The sequence below is a fragment of the Tachypleus tridentatus genome, chromosome 7 (genome assembly GCF_004210375.1).
Source record: "Tachypleus tridentatus isolate NWPU-2018 chromosome 7, ASM421037v1, whole genome shotgun sequence".
Classification (NCBI taxonomy): domain Eukaryota; kingdom Metazoa; phylum Arthropoda; class Merostomata; order Xiphosura; family Limulidae; genus Tachypleus; species Tachypleus tridentatus.
The window spans coordinates 23,338,063-23,355,846 of record NC_134831.1 but is presented as its reverse complement, the minus strand read 5'-3'; the positions used below and the strand labels follow the sequence as shown (position 1 = coordinate 23,355,846).

The window sequence follows — 17,784 nt, the reverse complement described above, 5'->3', positions numbered from 1 at the left end:
AGACGAGACAGAACATGAATTTTAAGAATGGTGTTTTCTCCCGTTTCCATTACAGTTATGTTAGAGATCTTTTTATATTATCTTTACTATAATATTGTCCAGAGAATCATGTGCAAATAAAGTTTCTTTTATTTTAATGTAATGGAAATTACATAAATAGGATTATAGTTCTTAACAAACATTTATTTCTCTTTGAAAAAAACAACAACAAACAACATATAATTATGCTACATCAAAACAATACACAAAATTCTATTATCATAATGTAACCATGCAACCCAGCCTCCACACTGTATGATAAAGTTGTTCCTGGACTTCACACTTCTATATGTCTACAAGTACATATAATATGACAAAGGTGTAGTTAACTAACTGGCTACCAGTAGTTATATTGTAGTTGAATTATTTGTGATACTTATCTGTAAAAGTATGTTAGTAGGATAACTGCTATTAAACAAATAAAAAAAAATTATACATTTGAAAAAGAAAATAGTGTTGACAAAAGGAGAAAATTATAGTTTTGTACAAAGTAGCAAGTAACAAGTACACACAAGAAACAAAAAAATACAAAGGATAACATCAAAAACTGCTGTAGTGGCAGCATATAAAGATCAACCAAAATAAACGTTCTGTACTTGCCCTTTTTGTTATTTCTATTAATAAAGACATTATAAACAATTGATATCTGTAAATTTTAAAACTGCCATGAAGTCCAAGAAGAGTTATGTCCAAATAAATGATCTATTAATATTCAATAACATATTTTAGTTTCTAATGGCAAAAACAAAATTTTATCAATTTTGAAGAAAACCTTTTTAACCTGCCTTGATAATGTATCTTACGTAGCCATTAAAATATATATTTTAATCATTAAGCAATGAAAAGTTATTATTGATGGACAGGGTAACAAACTTAGCTATAAACAGTCGTAGCCTGAGATTTCCAAAATATGTGTAGTTGTAGTGAATATAAATAAAGAGGTTTCTGAAGAATTGGCAGTACATGGTTGATGAAAAAATGTAACTGTAATTTTATTAGATATTACATGAATTATTTAATGATTTAAAATTCGTAAAACAACTAGAATTAAAAGGATAATTTGTAGTTGTCAGATGACAAGCAGTTCCAGTTCATGAACATATGAAAATGTTTCTAATAGAAACAGAAAAGCTGGAGAATAGAGGAATGTTAAACACTTTGCTAGTGTTATAAAAGCAATCTTTAAATGTATAAATACAAAGTGCTATAATATTCAATAAAATGATGATTTCCAATTAAATTATTTATAAACAATTAATGAAACTATGAATATGTTCACGTTAATAAAGATATTACACAACATAAAGACATTAGCCTTACAACGTACTCAGAAGGCCACTAAGAATGACAAAGTGAGTAGAACAGGAGTTCATCAAAATAGCTTATGATTATTTGAAAGTCTTCAAACAGAAGTTCATTGTTTTATTATTTCACTTTTAGAGTTGTGTAATACATTTCACAAGCTGTTGCTGTAGCTGTAGTTTATTACATAAACACTTAAGGCACTTGTTTGCAAGAAAGAAATTTCTTTCTCTCTCAAAATCTAAGCTAATTTAGCAGTGTTGATATACCTGCCTTTATAGAGGACGTAAGTTACATGTAAATATAGTAATGACAGCATGAAGTAAAGCTACCTGAAATTTATCAACTACATGTGTTTGAACACGACACATAAGGAAACATAAGGCCAAACAGTACAGCTGGTTAATCAGCTTCATTGTAAAATGTGCTCGCAAAGTTAACAGGCCTTTCCAAAAAATAAAATCAGCTTCATTGTCAAATATGCTTACAATACTAATAGACTTTTCCAGGAAGAGTAAATGTCATTTAAAATGTTTCCATGACTGATAAAGACTTGCAATGAAGATCAAATTCAAAGTTAAATGTCTTCATGAAATTTTAACTTTCAAGAATTTTCAACAATATGAAAACGTGAAAGAATATTAAAAAAAAAAGAGTAAGGCAGAGAAATGTACATTTAAATGAATACCATCTCATTTAATTTTTTAAGAAAAGTATAGTCCCACTTGGATTTTTTATATTCATATAAACAAGTAGCATCCACCTTAAAATTATTTTTCTTACAGATACAAATTACTGCATTAGATTTTAAGACCTAGGAAAAAAAAGTATGTCATATTTATTAAATGTTATAGTGAGCATTTTGGATTGTACATGCTAAGTCCTTGAGATCCAAGTCATTATAATTCATGTTATCTTTCATTTTAGAAGACCACATTTCTTTACTATTTATGTGTTACAGGTAGTAGAGATGCATACCTTTCATATTTTATCAATATTAATTGACTTTATAAGTAAGCATATGGTTGCATGTAAGCAATGTATAACAGTAGCAAGTTATACGAGCTCACTAGTCATAGCCTAACGCTAATAGGTGTTTACTATAATCATGACCTAAAAGTGATTCTGATATCTACTAGTTACACCTAACAAGCCATAAATGTCTGCACTTATAACGTCTTACTGGTATCAGGTGTTTGTACTAGTCATAGTATAGTTTTATATTTTTAACAGATTGGTTGAACTTTGGAATGGGTTGCCTTCAGATGTTGTAGAGTCAGTATACTGAAATGAGTTTAAAAGAAAGGTTGATAACTGTATGAATGATAAGGGCTGACATTGAGGCTTTATGAATTTACTGTTTTTAATAGTTTTAGTTTATTTCAAAATATGGGGCAGGCTAAACATCCATAAACATTATGTTATACTAATCTCTTCCTTAGGTGACTTGGTATCGTAATATATAACTCTTTAAGCTCTTGTTTAAATGACTTGTCATCCTAGTAAACAAAAGGTTAAAACTATTCTTTAAATGCCTCTTGCTATAATAGTGTACAACTGTTTAAGCTGTTTTTTCAGATGACTTTGTTCACTGTGTACAACACTTTGAGCTCTTGTTTTGATGACTTATAACAGTTTGTGAAAGTAAGTTATTTTTGTTCATGATTTGTTATATTAGTGTACAACTGTTTAACTCTTGTTTAAATGAATTGTTTTCATTGCATACAGTAGTTTAATTTTTATGGGTTACTGGTCTTTTTAACTATCTTTGATCTTTTAGCTTCATTAATTGGCAATGTTCTTATTTGCTTTTTAACTTTATTTTAATTTTACTCTTTTATTTTCTTTCATTTTTATAATCTGTTGTTTGGCACAGGTAGACCTGGTTCATTGCATCATAAAACATGCAATGATCAACCAACCAACAACAGTTTATAATGGCATCTAGATCCTTTAATATCATACTGTACAATAATCTAACCTGTTGTTTAGGTCATTTGTTACTTTAGTATACAACATATTAAATTGTGTTTAGATAACTTGATATCATATCGTACATAAGTATTAGTTCTTTTTTAGATGTCTTGGTATCAAAGTGTACAATAGTTTAAACTCCCTTTTGAAGATTACTTTTCATCATAGTGTACAACCATTTAAGCTCCTTTTGAGATTACTTTTTATCATACTACACAACTATTTAAGCTGTTTTTTACATGACTTTATCATAATATACAATAGTTTACACTTTTGTTAAAGTGAAAAAATTGCAATGCAATGTATAGATCCCAGTACTTTTACTGCTTGAAGTAATCTACTTCTTACAACAAAATATGATAATACTAGAAAAAATTTATATTACTTCTTAAGATGTTTTATAACTGTTTAAGCTCTTAGAAAAATGGCTTATTGTAGGTACAACAGTTTATGATCTTCTGAAGATGGTAAATCATTCATATAAGATTTATAGCTCTTAAGAACTTAAACTTAGCTTATAACTATTCTAACAGTTTCCTTCCTACCTTTTAGAGAATTTGATGCCTGTAATAAATTATATAATTACAATATTTAAAAACAAACTGCAGTTTCTTTATAATTGTAATTATTTCAAAAACACATTTTACTTGATCTTAATAGAAATTACATGGTCTTTTGAAGTGAATAGTACACAATGGTGAAAAATGTCAATACAGTAAATGTACAGAATATTTCTCAAGGTGAAAAATATAATGAAAAGCTTATGTTATTTAATACTTATTAAAATTACATATTAAAGTTAATAGTGTTGTACATATTTTATATGATAAATTATCTTGTATACCATTCTAAAAATTCAGTTATTTTTTTTTACTTTACAGACTCACAACAATTTGTATAAAAATGCTGTACAACATTAACTAACAAGTAAAAAATGATTATACTATTATTAATATAGAGATATAGGAAATGGTTAGTTTGTAAAACACGTAAATAAATTTGCTAAATAGCATTATTTAATGAAATTCAGCAAACTGTAAATGTATTTATAAGACTGTGAAATATGGGAGTATAGTTTGATGATAGTTTCGTTGAACAAACAGTCAGAATTATAGTCTGGTGAAATTTATATGTGGAGTCTGTATTGGAATACCCAACAAAAATGATAGAGCAATAAATATTTGATAAACAACCAAATAACATAGAATAGTAGACGTATGTGTGCTTCCACTGATAAAATATTCTATATTAAATACTAATCACCGCATTTACGTACCATACACTTGTCAGGGCTTTATACACGTGGGCTTGGATTCTTTAACAGAAGGAATATAGTGTTTGTTGGCGATAAGTTCGAACAATAAATGAACAGCTCACACTCCACTTGTTTTAAAATAATATATTCAAGATAGGTCAAACATATGTACAAAAATTCTATAGGATGTCATAATTGTATCTGAAACTGTATAATTCTCTTTTCTTCGCAAAAATTCGCATAGACTGATCCAGTTACTTTAGAATCATATTGGAAAGACAAATTATTTTTCTATATCTGTTTATTACTATACAATCTGTGATAAATTTACTTACGTTACTCCGTGGGTTGTCACAGATGTATCTAAAACTTTAAATAATTGTTTCTCTTTCTTCAATGTCCACACAGATGGATTCACCAACTTTCGAACTCCTTTTGGCAAGACAAATTATTTTCCTTACCTCTGTTAAACTGTGAAACTCACTTTAAAATACCGCCCGTTATGACAAAACTAAAAATCACGCAGCCTAACTTCACTTTCTCTAACTTAAAGTTCCCCCGGTAGGACACCCGTAAGTCTTTGTATTTACGACGTTAAAATCAGTGGTATGATTCCTCTCTGTGGACACAGCAGATAGCCCAACGTAGCTTTGCTATACGAAAATACAAACACACTAACTTAACACCTCCTGACGTAATTTATTTTTTTGGCTTCCATTAACGTTAATCACTCACTCATCGGATAACTTCACGTTCTCTTTCTCTCAGTAATTGTTCACATACACTGAACTCAATATATATATCAATCCTACCCAACTAAGGTCTCAAATTTTCTAAAAACCACGAGACGATATGATGTAATAGTATTACTATAATGAGAAAACCTTAAGGTAACGAAAAAGATGACGTCAACAATACTACAGCGTACTCTTGCTGAGTTACGTAACACAACTTGTTATAATTATCACCCTTAGAATAATTAACACTTGCTATAAAAACTAAATAATCATTAAATATTAGATCACTAAATGAAGTAAATAATAACTCTTAAACTAAACAATCTTGTATATTTAACACAACTAAGCATAGCGAAATACAGTCACGTTTATGCGTACTCTTTTACCAACGAATAGTAGGATTGACCGTAACATTATAACGCCCCCGTGGGGGGTAGGGATCAGAACAAAACCATTATTGTTCCAATAATAACAAGATTATTATAGACAAAAGTACCAACTGTACTTTGTTACAGAACAAAGATGTTCACTGTAACAACGTGACAGTGAAACAAACTGTCAACTTCCTGAGCGTTAATATAAAATTAACGTCTGTTAATATTATAATGTATAATATTAAATTATACAATTTAAATTTGTATCTAGAAAATCTATAAATATTTTTCCAGAAAATAACATAATCACAAGTTATTTCAGCATCTCGCTGAAAGGGCGAGCATGTTTGGTACGAACGAGATTCGAACCCGCGACCCTCGGATTACAAATCGAACGCCTTAACACACTTGGCCATGTCGGGTCCAACCTCAAACCAACTCCACGAAAATTAAATTAAAGACGTTACATAAATTTAAAGGATCCTAGGTTACAAACTGTAATGTGGGATATAAAATTTGCCCTGAGCTCTGGAGGTGAATGCGAAAGTAAGACCCACATGGAGGTGGGGACACACTGTCTATCAATCTTAACGCCAGTTTGACAATCTCACATAGAGAAATTTATATAATTCATGTGAGAATATTTAAATTCAAACCACAATGATATCAACTTCACAACTGAAAATAATCTAAAACTGGTTTAAGATCTAGAAGTCATCAACCGCAATAACTGGTTCAAAACCAATTACTATCACAAACCAACATTTCTGGCCTATACTGTCATTTCTATCCGTCCTTATGGTTATTTACAAGATGAAATTATCAATGTTATAAATGTTTGATTAAAAATGCCTTCACTCTAGCACTTACCAACAAATATATATTTGAATATATCAATAAGGTTTACAACCCTAAATTTCTGACCTCGATGTTCATAACTGTCGTATCACCTTCTTGTTAGTATTTACTAAGTCCCATGGTATCAAATTAAACAGTAAATTCAAAAACATTTTGCAATCGACTTATCCGCAAGTCAGTTTAAAAGTAATCATCAAACCAAACAGATATACATTATGTTTCTTCCTATTTAAATAGAAAATTTCTTATTCAAAAGAAATTGCTGTTAGTATACAAATATTTGTGTTTTTTTGCTGTGGGCAAGTCTATATTAGGTCAACGACTCGAACCGTAGCTACCATAATCGAGGAACAATGTGTTCTTCATACAACCAACAATTAACTAAAGACAAGATTGTACATATTGAATCAACAGCTCTAGAACATCGGTTCCCATCCACGGGTGCGAGATAGTGTTCCAGGGGTGCGAAATAACATTTCGTGACGACATACTTATGCGAGTTTGGATTTAGTGCCTTTTGTCAATCAAGACAAAATCTAGAAATCGCTTGGGTGCACAGGCAGACTTTGCGGATTGCTATCAACAACAAAGTGCCACGCTTTGAAAAACTCGAAAGAAATAAACAGGAACAAAAGAGTCAATAAATTTAAATTGGCTTATGAACATTTGAACATTTCAAATTCAAAGAAATTTCATTTCATGCATGGATGAAAATTTATTTTTTTGTAGGCCATGTAGGGTTTATGTAACTTTTAGTTTGTTGTAATATTTTTTCTTTTCCAAATGTTTCGTTTTTGTTTATATATCATTAAAAACTAATTATAAAAATTAGTTTTGGCCACCTTCACCTTCATTCTTAAATAAATAATTACTGTAAGGGGTGCGAGAACATATTAAATTTTTTTGGGGGTGCGGGGCATAAAAAAGGTTGGGAACCACTGCTCCAGAATAACGAAAAAAAAAAAGCTATGCACGTATGAACAACAAGTAATATCGCAACTTTTGATCATGCTTTCATTTTACCAAATAACGTATTTAACTAGCTAACCTATAATGACTGTCAAATACTGGTCACAACCGAACTTGAAGTCATTTAATCTAAAGAGAAAGCATAAATCATAGTTAAATAATAAAATATTACGAGTATAAGCGAGTGGATTTTGAATAAACTATACATTCAACATGATTTTTTATCACTTAATGTGGCATGTATGTGGAATGCCAACGTTATAAACAATATTTCGTCGACTAATGTCAGTGGTAAACAGTACCCAGATAACAAATTTTCAGGTAATGAACTTTCTTTTTTTCGAAAGCTGAACCTTAGGTAGTGTCCTAGGCCTAATTGATTGAAACCATTGTTATAGCTCAGAACTTTATCAGAAAATAAATACTAAATTAATTGTCGCAATTAATATACTTATATTGCGTTAATTAATTTAAATAAGTTTCATCTATAAATATATTATTCTAAAGATACACGATGTATTTTAACTACAAATTTTCCATATGTCTGAGGAAATAACATTGATATAGAATTCGATTTTACTTTAATTCTAGTAACATTATATACTCTTTCTTCAACATGTGTAGTTTCATGATCAAAACATGCGGAGCGGGATCGTTTACGTTTCATTATAGCAGGAAACCATATCTCTTCATATTTTGAATCCAAGTTTTCCAATTGCCTGTTCTTTCTAAAATAGTGTAGTAGAGTAACACTTCTGTTATTACAACTAAACACCAAATATTACTTTTTTTTTCTTTTGCAGTACAAAAAATAAATTTGATCGACAAAACAAATTAGGAAATACACATTAACGATAGCAATAACCATACCATACAGTGTTCCGGTTAAACTACCTGTGGCCCAGCATGGCCATATGGTTAAGGCACTCCATTCTTAATCCGAGGATCGCGGGTTCGAATCCCCGTCACACCAAACAAGCTCGCCCTTTCAGCCGTGGGGGTGTTATAATGTTACAGTCAATTCCACTGTTCATTTGTAAAAGAGTAGCGCAAAAGTTGGTGGAGAGTGGTGATGACTAGCTGCTTTTCCTCTAGTCTTACACTGCTAAATTAGGGACGGCTAGTGTAAATAGCCCTCGTGTAGCTTTGCGCGAAATTCAAAACAAACCAAACCAATCTACCTGTAGTGTTTAAAGGCCTTTGACGTCACAAATTCTTAGTTTATAGAAATGTGCATTGCATTGTATAGTGATAAAAGACTTTTTAAGTTAATTTATCTATTTTCAACCTCGTATTATTAATTATAATAATATAAATACCATATTATGTATATAATTTAATAACAATAGACTGAGTTGGCCATTTACAGGGTTAAATCCCAAATTTCAGCAATGTAGAACTTAAAGCTGACCTTTGACCCGACATCCCTGCCTTTTCATGCAGTGAATCAGCGTTTAGTCTAACGATTTATAATCTTAAACAACAGGTCTCTATACTTGCAAATTGACAAAAACATATAGCCATTGTGTAACTTTATTCTTAATAACAAAAGAACACCTCTGAGGCACCAGAGACAATATCAAAATAGCTTTAGAGCAATTCTTCAATTCTCTATGATTCACTCAGTTTTGAATATCATATTAAATACGATTAAAATCTAGAGCTAGAAATATAATTGTTAAAATTAAATACATATCAGCAAATGCAATTAAACTAACAGCGTTTGTTTGTATGTGAAAGATATAGATGAAGGCGGAAATAAATTATTCAATATCTCTAAATTAATTACTTTAGCACACATATACAGGATCATAGAATGCTCCCCAGTGGAACAGTGGTTGTCTGCGAACTTAAACTGCTAGAAAGTAAGTTTCGATATCCGCGATGGGCAGATATGTGTAACAAGAAACAAACAAGAACATGCTTAAAAATAGGTAGGTTATTATATATGAAGTGTTAGAGAAAAGGACAAAAACTGGGTTGCAGCGACATCTGTTGGTTTGAAGTAAAGGGATGTTATGCACCTGCTGCTTTTAAACACGTTCAAACACAATAACAACAACCAGATACAAAGCTTTCATTTTATATAGGGTTGACAGATTTACTTTTAGCATTATCACTGCGAAAAACATCCAAGTTCTGTTGGGGTAGAGCAGCGAAAGTCAGACATTTGAATTAAGTTGAGATGCGATAGGCTGGTGGAAATGGAATAAATCAACACTTGAAATAACCATAATATTTGTTCAAGTATAATCTAGTGAATTAAAAAAACTCAACCGTATAAAGAACGTATAAATATTTGAAACATTTTCCTGATCATTCACTAATATCGTAGGAATGTTGCAAATGTTTTAATTGTTAAAATTATAACAATGATCTAGAAACCACCTCTGTATAAAGTTGCAGACTTTACTACATACAAGCCACATTTAAATTATCACCAGAAGAATTTATGCAGTTGCCCTCTGTACTTATATAATTTCTATAGTGATATGGTACACGTCATACATTATCTGTATAAATATTTGGCATAATTTTACTTGGGGTTACATTATCTGTATAAATATTTGGCATAATTTTACTTGGGGTAAAGCCCATCAATACAGGAATACTTGTGAATTCTTGAGAGTGATAGAAGCTGCAAGACTAGTTTCTAAGTAAAAGTTAATATGTGGTTAAGTACGTTTAGGTTATAATATAATAATGTCTAATATGCAAATCGGCAAGTAACTTGACAACCACAACTGATATAAAGTTGTGGTGAATTGACGTTCATTAGAACAACGTTTTGTAACTACCCGAAGTTTCATAAATAGTGTAATGCCATTAAAATTTTATAATATAAACCCTTTTTAAATAAAAATGCTCATTCACTCAGATCATTTAGATGTGTTTATATCGGGAACTTAGAATTTTTAAAGCATCGATATCCCATATACTTAATGGTATTGAAACACAAAGGAATATAGATAAGCTTGGGACACCAGGACCATCCACAAAGAGTTATGCAGCAAAACAAGTCATACCCAAGGCATATCTTATAACAGGGGAGAATACACAAACACCAACGCATGTGAAAAAGTAACACAAATCACGTGTACACAAGCTACTTTCATCCCTTCAACCGAAATGTTGAAATTTACATTAAGAAACCATCGTAGTAGAACATTAGAGTTCAGGAGAAAGGGGTGTAATGGTTGTTCTTCAAACACGTCAGCCTCATGAAGATGCTTTTTATATTGTAAGGATTCAGTATTAACAATATTAAACTCTTTGTACATACCGCAGGGGGACAGTGGTAAGTTTATGGATTTACAACGCTAAAATTCGGGATCTGATTCCTCGTGATGGAAACAGCATATAGTCCACTGTAAGAATTCTGCGTCAAGTCATTTCTAAAGTGTAATATAACGTTAATGTTCACAAAGATAATGCAAATCAAGGACTTTAATGGAAGAAACTACCTATCTATGTTTTTAACATTTACTTTTTGACCACATACTTCAGGCTGGCCCGGGATGGCCAGGTGGTTAGGGCACTCGACTCGTAATCCGTGGGTTGCGCGTTCGAATTCCGTCACACTAAACATACTTGCCTTTTAGTCGTGGGGGCGTTATAATTTGATGGTCAATCCCACTATACGTTTGTAAAAGAGTAGCCCAAGATTTGGCGATGGGTGGTGATGACTAGCTGCTTTCCCTCTAGTTTTACACTGCTAAATTAGGGACTGCTAGCACAGATAGCCCTCGAGTAGCTTTGCGCAAAATTCAAAACAAACCAACTTCTAAACAATACTTTAGGTTACCACGAAAACCTGAAAATGGTATCGCAGGTGCAGGATTATAATTGAAAACAGGATAGTTTGTGGTAAAAGTTACAGATGTGAAGCTTTTTTAGCTATATAGTAAGCAGCGATAGGGTTGATTTCGTGTGCTGAACCTTCCAACATTGTAGTGTTCAAGTATTGTTCTTACCCTGAGACCAAAAGAGAAGTAAACAACTGGTGGATACTGATACAAATAATGGTGAATTTGGAGGAGTTTTATCACAGTATAGTAGCATGAAGCATATAATTACACGTGAAAGACATGCACTAACAACTTCTGTAAGATGATATTGCATAACAAGGAAGAAACTGTTTGTAATAGTAGTGTTTTTCAAACGTTTCTTCCACTATTTGAATAGTAAAAGGTGCATTATATGACTAGATCATTTATCACGGCGATAGTTGATGAACTTCATAAATCTTGAAAGTATGACTGCAATAATATTTACAGAAGTACAATTATGTTGTATAACCATCCAGCATGATAACCCAGAAAAGTCAGTGAATTAGCTTGCCAACTAATGTAAACAAGCTCATTCTTGAACATACAAGTATTTGGCACTGTACAATGATAAAAATTATTGCATAAGAAATATCAGTTTTGTTGTGTGAGAATGCGAAATATCCGTGCTTTAATGAAGAATTTTAAGAACAGATAATTAAAGATCCAGACATTACTAAGCATTTATTTTATGCATCAAAGTAAACTATGATGTGCTTATGCCATTTCATACTTGTATGATGCATTATGAATGAAAATTGATGGGTTTTTAGCCATATTCTTATAAATGTTTGTAAGTGGTTTCTTTGGCTACTTTCTCATGTACCTACAGAGAAATAGTGTAAAATACAGAAACATGTGTTCTTCTCAGAGAAAAAACTATAATTTCAATGAAAATAATGAGAATTATCATTTCTTCCCTATAGAGAATCTCTCTGGGTAAAATTGATATCATGTCCAAAATTATTAAAAGACAGCAGCACATGCATGATGTTATAAATTATCTCACCAAGGTGGTACGTCACTGGTGTGTTGACTAAGTATTGGATAACAATATTTAAAGAAACCTGGAGAATCCCATATCGAGTAATGAGCTAACTTGATATGAAGTTGTTTACGTTGTAGGAAGAAATGCAGTAAATGAAAATAATGCACTTTTTATCATATCATCCTCACTTTGACGGTTTGGCTGAATAAGCAATAAAGACTGTCAAATGGATGCTTATTAAATTTGTGAAACTTGAATGAACCAACTGGAATGAACATCCATGATGGTATACTGAACAGCTGATAAACAGTGATACAGTGCACTTGTTGTTTTTCACATGTCTAAAGAAGAAGTATGGCTCTCAGTGGATCTTATGTATATATTTCCATCCAGTGTACAAGTACTACAGCGTCCTCGGGAATATGTGGTGTGACTACATTCTACAATAATTCCTGAAAATGAAGTTGTGCATCAAAAAGTGTTTGGTAAAAAAAGATGCTGAGACGAAACGTTATTGGAAGCGAAGATAAATCTTGACGACTACATTCATTGCGGCACCAAGGGAGTGTAAATATTACAGCTGTAACGTGTTGCCACCAGAAGCACTACTATGAACTTATGTTTGATGAACTACAGGAATTGCTTAACACATTCTCCCTAAGCATACGAAATGCGTTGTATCCATGTGATAATACAGTAAGATGAATCGCATTTGATTTGTTGGCAAATTTCTATCCTTGGGATTTGGAATTAGATCAGAGTTCGACGATAAACACGTGTGTTTAGAAATTTATTGATGTTAAATCCAATAAATTAGATGAAACAATATGATTCTGAGAAAGGTTTACATACTGTGCTCACCGAACGCTAAAGTTAAGTGTTATGGCAAATGTTAGTGTATGCTTATTTATGAAGACTTCTTGGACTATCTCACACGTCAGACAAACTAACTTTATTTTAAATTGTAATGTGATAATTTACCTGTGGGTCGCATAAGTGTATATGTATTTCTATCAATAAAAAATGCAGTATGAATACGTACCATAACAAAGCATAATGACTCAGGCTTATTGCTGTGTTATGCATAATGACTCAGGCTTATTGCTGAATTATAGCACAGGACGTTATTCTCCTTTTAGGCATTGTACTTACCTTACCTACAAGGTTCTATGCAATTTACTCATGAAAGTGAAAAAAATAAGAGTTTGCTTTTTTTAGATGTATTGGTAAAAGGGGTTGAGTGCGTGTGTGTTTTCTTATAGCAAAGCCACATTTGGCTATCTGCTGAGCCCACCGAGGGGAATTGAACTCCTGATTTTAGCGTTGTAAGACTGTAGACTTATCGCTGTACTGGCGGGGAGCAAAAAGGATTGAATAGGGTTTCTTAGAAAGATCTATTTATGGAAAACCTTTTTCTGTGTTCATGTCAAAAGAACAGGATGATTTTAAAATGAGCTGTTAAAACATGTAGCAGTTAAAAGAAAATTTAACCCAAGTATTGGAGGTGGCGCAATAAATTAACTAATGTGGCAGTAGTACATTAAGGTATTACGTGGAAACAAAGTTATAATAAAATTTGAAAGAAGTGTTTAGTATAACCATATATCTTAGGTCTAAGTACTGATTTATTTAAAACCAAAAATATTTTTCTCCATATTTAAACCAATAAATAAGATAAGATAAATTTTATGCAACAGTAAAGATGATGTACAATTAATGGATAAATTTAGAATTTATAAAATTAAATGCAAATGTGGAAGTATCTATAGTGGATAAGCAATACGTGATTTAAAATATCATACAGCCAAATATAACAATTATAAAAAATGAAAATAAACATAAATTTGGCTATATTAGAACATGTAAGTAAAATCCAGCACAACATATTATGTAAAGAAAATTGTATTGGGTCAACCTAAAACTATTACAGCAACTAATAATCGAGAACCTCTGGAAATAACGAAACTTAAGAATAACTATTATTTATTAAAATATTGATGAAGATCCGGCGAATATCTATCCAAGAATGAGGCGAAGTCCGTTCCGATATATATGCAAAAATGTAAAATTATGGACAGGTCACGTGATATTTAAAAATATGAAATTCATCTCTTGCAACTTCACTCCTGAAGATAACGTGTGATACGTCGAAACATGCAGAGTCATTATTTAAAATAATTTTAATGCGTATTGACTTTAACGTTGTATATTTATTATGTAACATGATGCTTATACAATTTGGAACAAATTCTTGAGAGAAATAGTATGACTCTAAAGCGATTATCTTATGTGTCACACAAACACATACACAGTGTTTGTGTTATGTTTGAATAAGGATTGGTCACTGTGTTCGTGTGCAACATGACTGTCTAACTTGACAGTCTGATATAACTAGAATTTCACTGTATTCTATCGGGAGAAGATGCAGTGCTTGTATTATGTTTTAATGAGGACTGATCACTGTGCTTGTGTGCAACATGAGTATGTCTAACTTGACAATCTGATATAGATACAATTTCACTGTATTTTGTCAGGAGAAGACACAGTTCTTCCATGTTTTGTGGTGTAAGTTATTGCATTTCCTATCTAACCCAGCATCTAAGTCGATTAGTCTATGAGCTTAGAGAATAATTATAACTAATGAAAAGCGAGAAACCAACACATTCTAATTTTTGTATATAAAACAAAAAATATATATATTTTATAAAGATATATTACAATTATTCATCACACATAAATTAGTGTGTCTTAAAAACATAATGTGTACATTTGTCGTTTGTATGGCCTTATATTACAATAAGAATGGAAAGGTTTTTTAAAGAAAACTATGTTTACTTGCTCTGTACAGGATTCCAATAAAAGGAAAAAAAAAACGTCAACTGGATTTTACACCTTGTGAATCACACACTATTGTTCAAGCTTCTTTTTATTAAAATAAACGCCGGATTTCATCATATTAGTAGGATACACAATTCACAGTTGAAATATTTTTTTATGTTAATCATTTATCAGACATTGATCACTATGATATGAATAATATCTCATACCAGTAAAACATGACTTATCTATCTATACAATCTGTATGCTGCACGTCACTCTCCATTAGCGTAAAGAAAAAAAAAATCTTCCATCCAATACCAGAACTCATCAAGTGTCTGGACATGCAACAAATGGAAAGCATCAGCTAAACCCTATTTATATCAATAAGTTATGAGATACCAACTCTTATAGTATAGAAATACCGCCCTATACCAGTTACTTACGGTTTACAGATCAGTGGTTTTTGTCAGACATTATATCACAATAAGGTTGACAGTAATTTGTAATAAATATTTCTTTACTGGTCCTACATATGTTTCCAGTAAGAACAATATAATAATATCTCCACCCACGTACCTAATGCTCACGAGAATTTTCGCTCAATATTAGACTTCGTCATGTTGTCATGTATCCAGCCGTGTACAGCATTTCCATTACGTATTTATGTTTCCTTTATCATGCAAGCTGCACTCTTGTATTTGATGTTATAGTAATGACAGTCACCATCGTGAAAAACGATTAAATCCTCAGTCACATGTTTTATGTTTACTGTGCAAGTTCAGCATATTTATGATCGAAATAATAAATATCTTGCCATCTAGTGAGTTGCTCACAAACAAAATCTGTTAAAAGGTCTTACTTGAGTATTAAATATTCAAACAATTTGAAAACTTACTACGGAAGAGCAACAACCATTTCTTCATCACAGAACACAATTTTAAGTAAAATTACTTTCCTTACAACAAAAACACAACATGTAGAGCTGTACATGAGGAATTGGATATATCTTTATTGGTGTAATTTATAAATAATATGGAGTTCTCGCAAATTATTATTTTGTTAAAATAAAGGATACCACTTTTAATACATAAAACATTATAGTTTATATTCGCAGAGTTCCAGCACTATTTTCGCCTATTTCCCAGAAATTGATCACTTTATCTAAAGATTTTTCAATAAGTCATGAATACTGCGACTACTAGCACAAACAGCCGCCCATGGGGCGTCGTTTCTGGAAGTAAGTATGATTTATCAAGGTGAGTAAAGCTGTGATTTTAAGTTCCTCTAATTTGTAGCTTTTCAGAAATGTCTTTATGTGGGTCAACAATACATTTATCGATTTGCAATGCAAAATTCTGGGGCTCTATTCCCCGCGGTGGACAGGGTACAGATAACCCACTGTGTATGTTTGGTATAAGAAATTTATATAATGCATGTGGAAACTTATTCAGAAATATCTGTGTCAAATTTTATAATGTCATGAAATATAACTGATTTAGGTAAAATATGTTACGAAAAATATAAAGAATTATAAAAAGCGCCACTTTCAATAAGTTTTTTTTTTTAATTTCGCGAAAAGCTACTCAAGGGCTATCTGCGCTAGCCGTCCCTAATTTAGCAGTATAAGATTAGAGGGAAGGCAGCTAGTCATCACCACCCACCGCCGACTCTTGGACTACTCATTTACCAACGAATAGCGGGATTGACCGAAACGTTACAACGCCTCCACGGCTTAAAGGGCGAGCATGTTGGGTGTGAGGGGAATTCGAACCCGTGACCCTCAGATTATGATTCAAAAGCCTTAACCCACCTGGCCATGCCTGGCCTCTTTCAATAAGTAGAGTAATTATTACTTTTTTGTTATTAGCATCTTTCAAACACGCATCAGTATATTTTTCTAGATCCTTTATATCCCATATAATTTGATTGTGTTGCTGATTATGTGTTAAAGGTTTAATAGTTAAAAATAGACAGCAGTAATTTGAAAACGTCCGTAATCTTTCCATCTTGTACGTTAAAATCCCTTCTGTAATAAATTAATGTGCAAAGAAAAGCCCTCCACTGGCTCAGCGGTATGTCTGCGGACTTATACGCTAAAATCCGGGTTTCGATACCCGTAGTGGGCAGAGCACAGATAGCCCATTGTGTAGCTTTGTGCTAAATTCAAAACAACAACAACAGCAAAGAAAAACCTCGTATTTGGATAAATAATATCAACCTGGTCAACCTGGCATGCGAAAGTAATGTTCTCTCCCTCCAGTGCATCAATCTTCATAGGAGGATTAAGGGTCTTTGGAACTCGCGTAGAGGGTTGCTCCTTGATCTCGTTTTTCGCTGAGGAATAAAAAAAATGTAATTTATTATTTGTAATTCTACATTAAAGTTAAAGTACAAAGAGTGCCCTAAAACGGACTAACAATAATATAGATTATGATGCTTTAACCTCACAACAACAAATTAATATAATCTTTATGCTTATTTGTAGATCATATTATACAAATTATTACATTTTTATATTATGTAGATGAAGACAGCAATGGATGTAATATTTAATTATATTACAAGTATTTGCAATCTAGCTAGTTCAGAATGAAACTAAAAATCAACTTGGTAACCATTACACCCAGCCAAACATATTGTT

General features: G+C 31.9%; 1 long non-coding RNA gene across 1 annotated transcript; it reads right to left on the bottom strand.

Moving 5' to 3' along the window:
* Nucleotides 1-111: 111 nt before the first annotated feature.
* LOC143255303 (uncharacterized) lies at nt 112-17,478 on the bottom strand. The gene is made up of 2 exons (XR_013030534.1): nt 17,362-17,478; nt 112-332 (listed from the first exon to the last, which is right to left on the bottom strand). It is a non-coding gene; the product is annotated as an uncharacterized LOC143255303 (long non-coding RNA).
* Between the last annotated feature and the right edge of the window lie 306 nt (nt 17,479-17,784).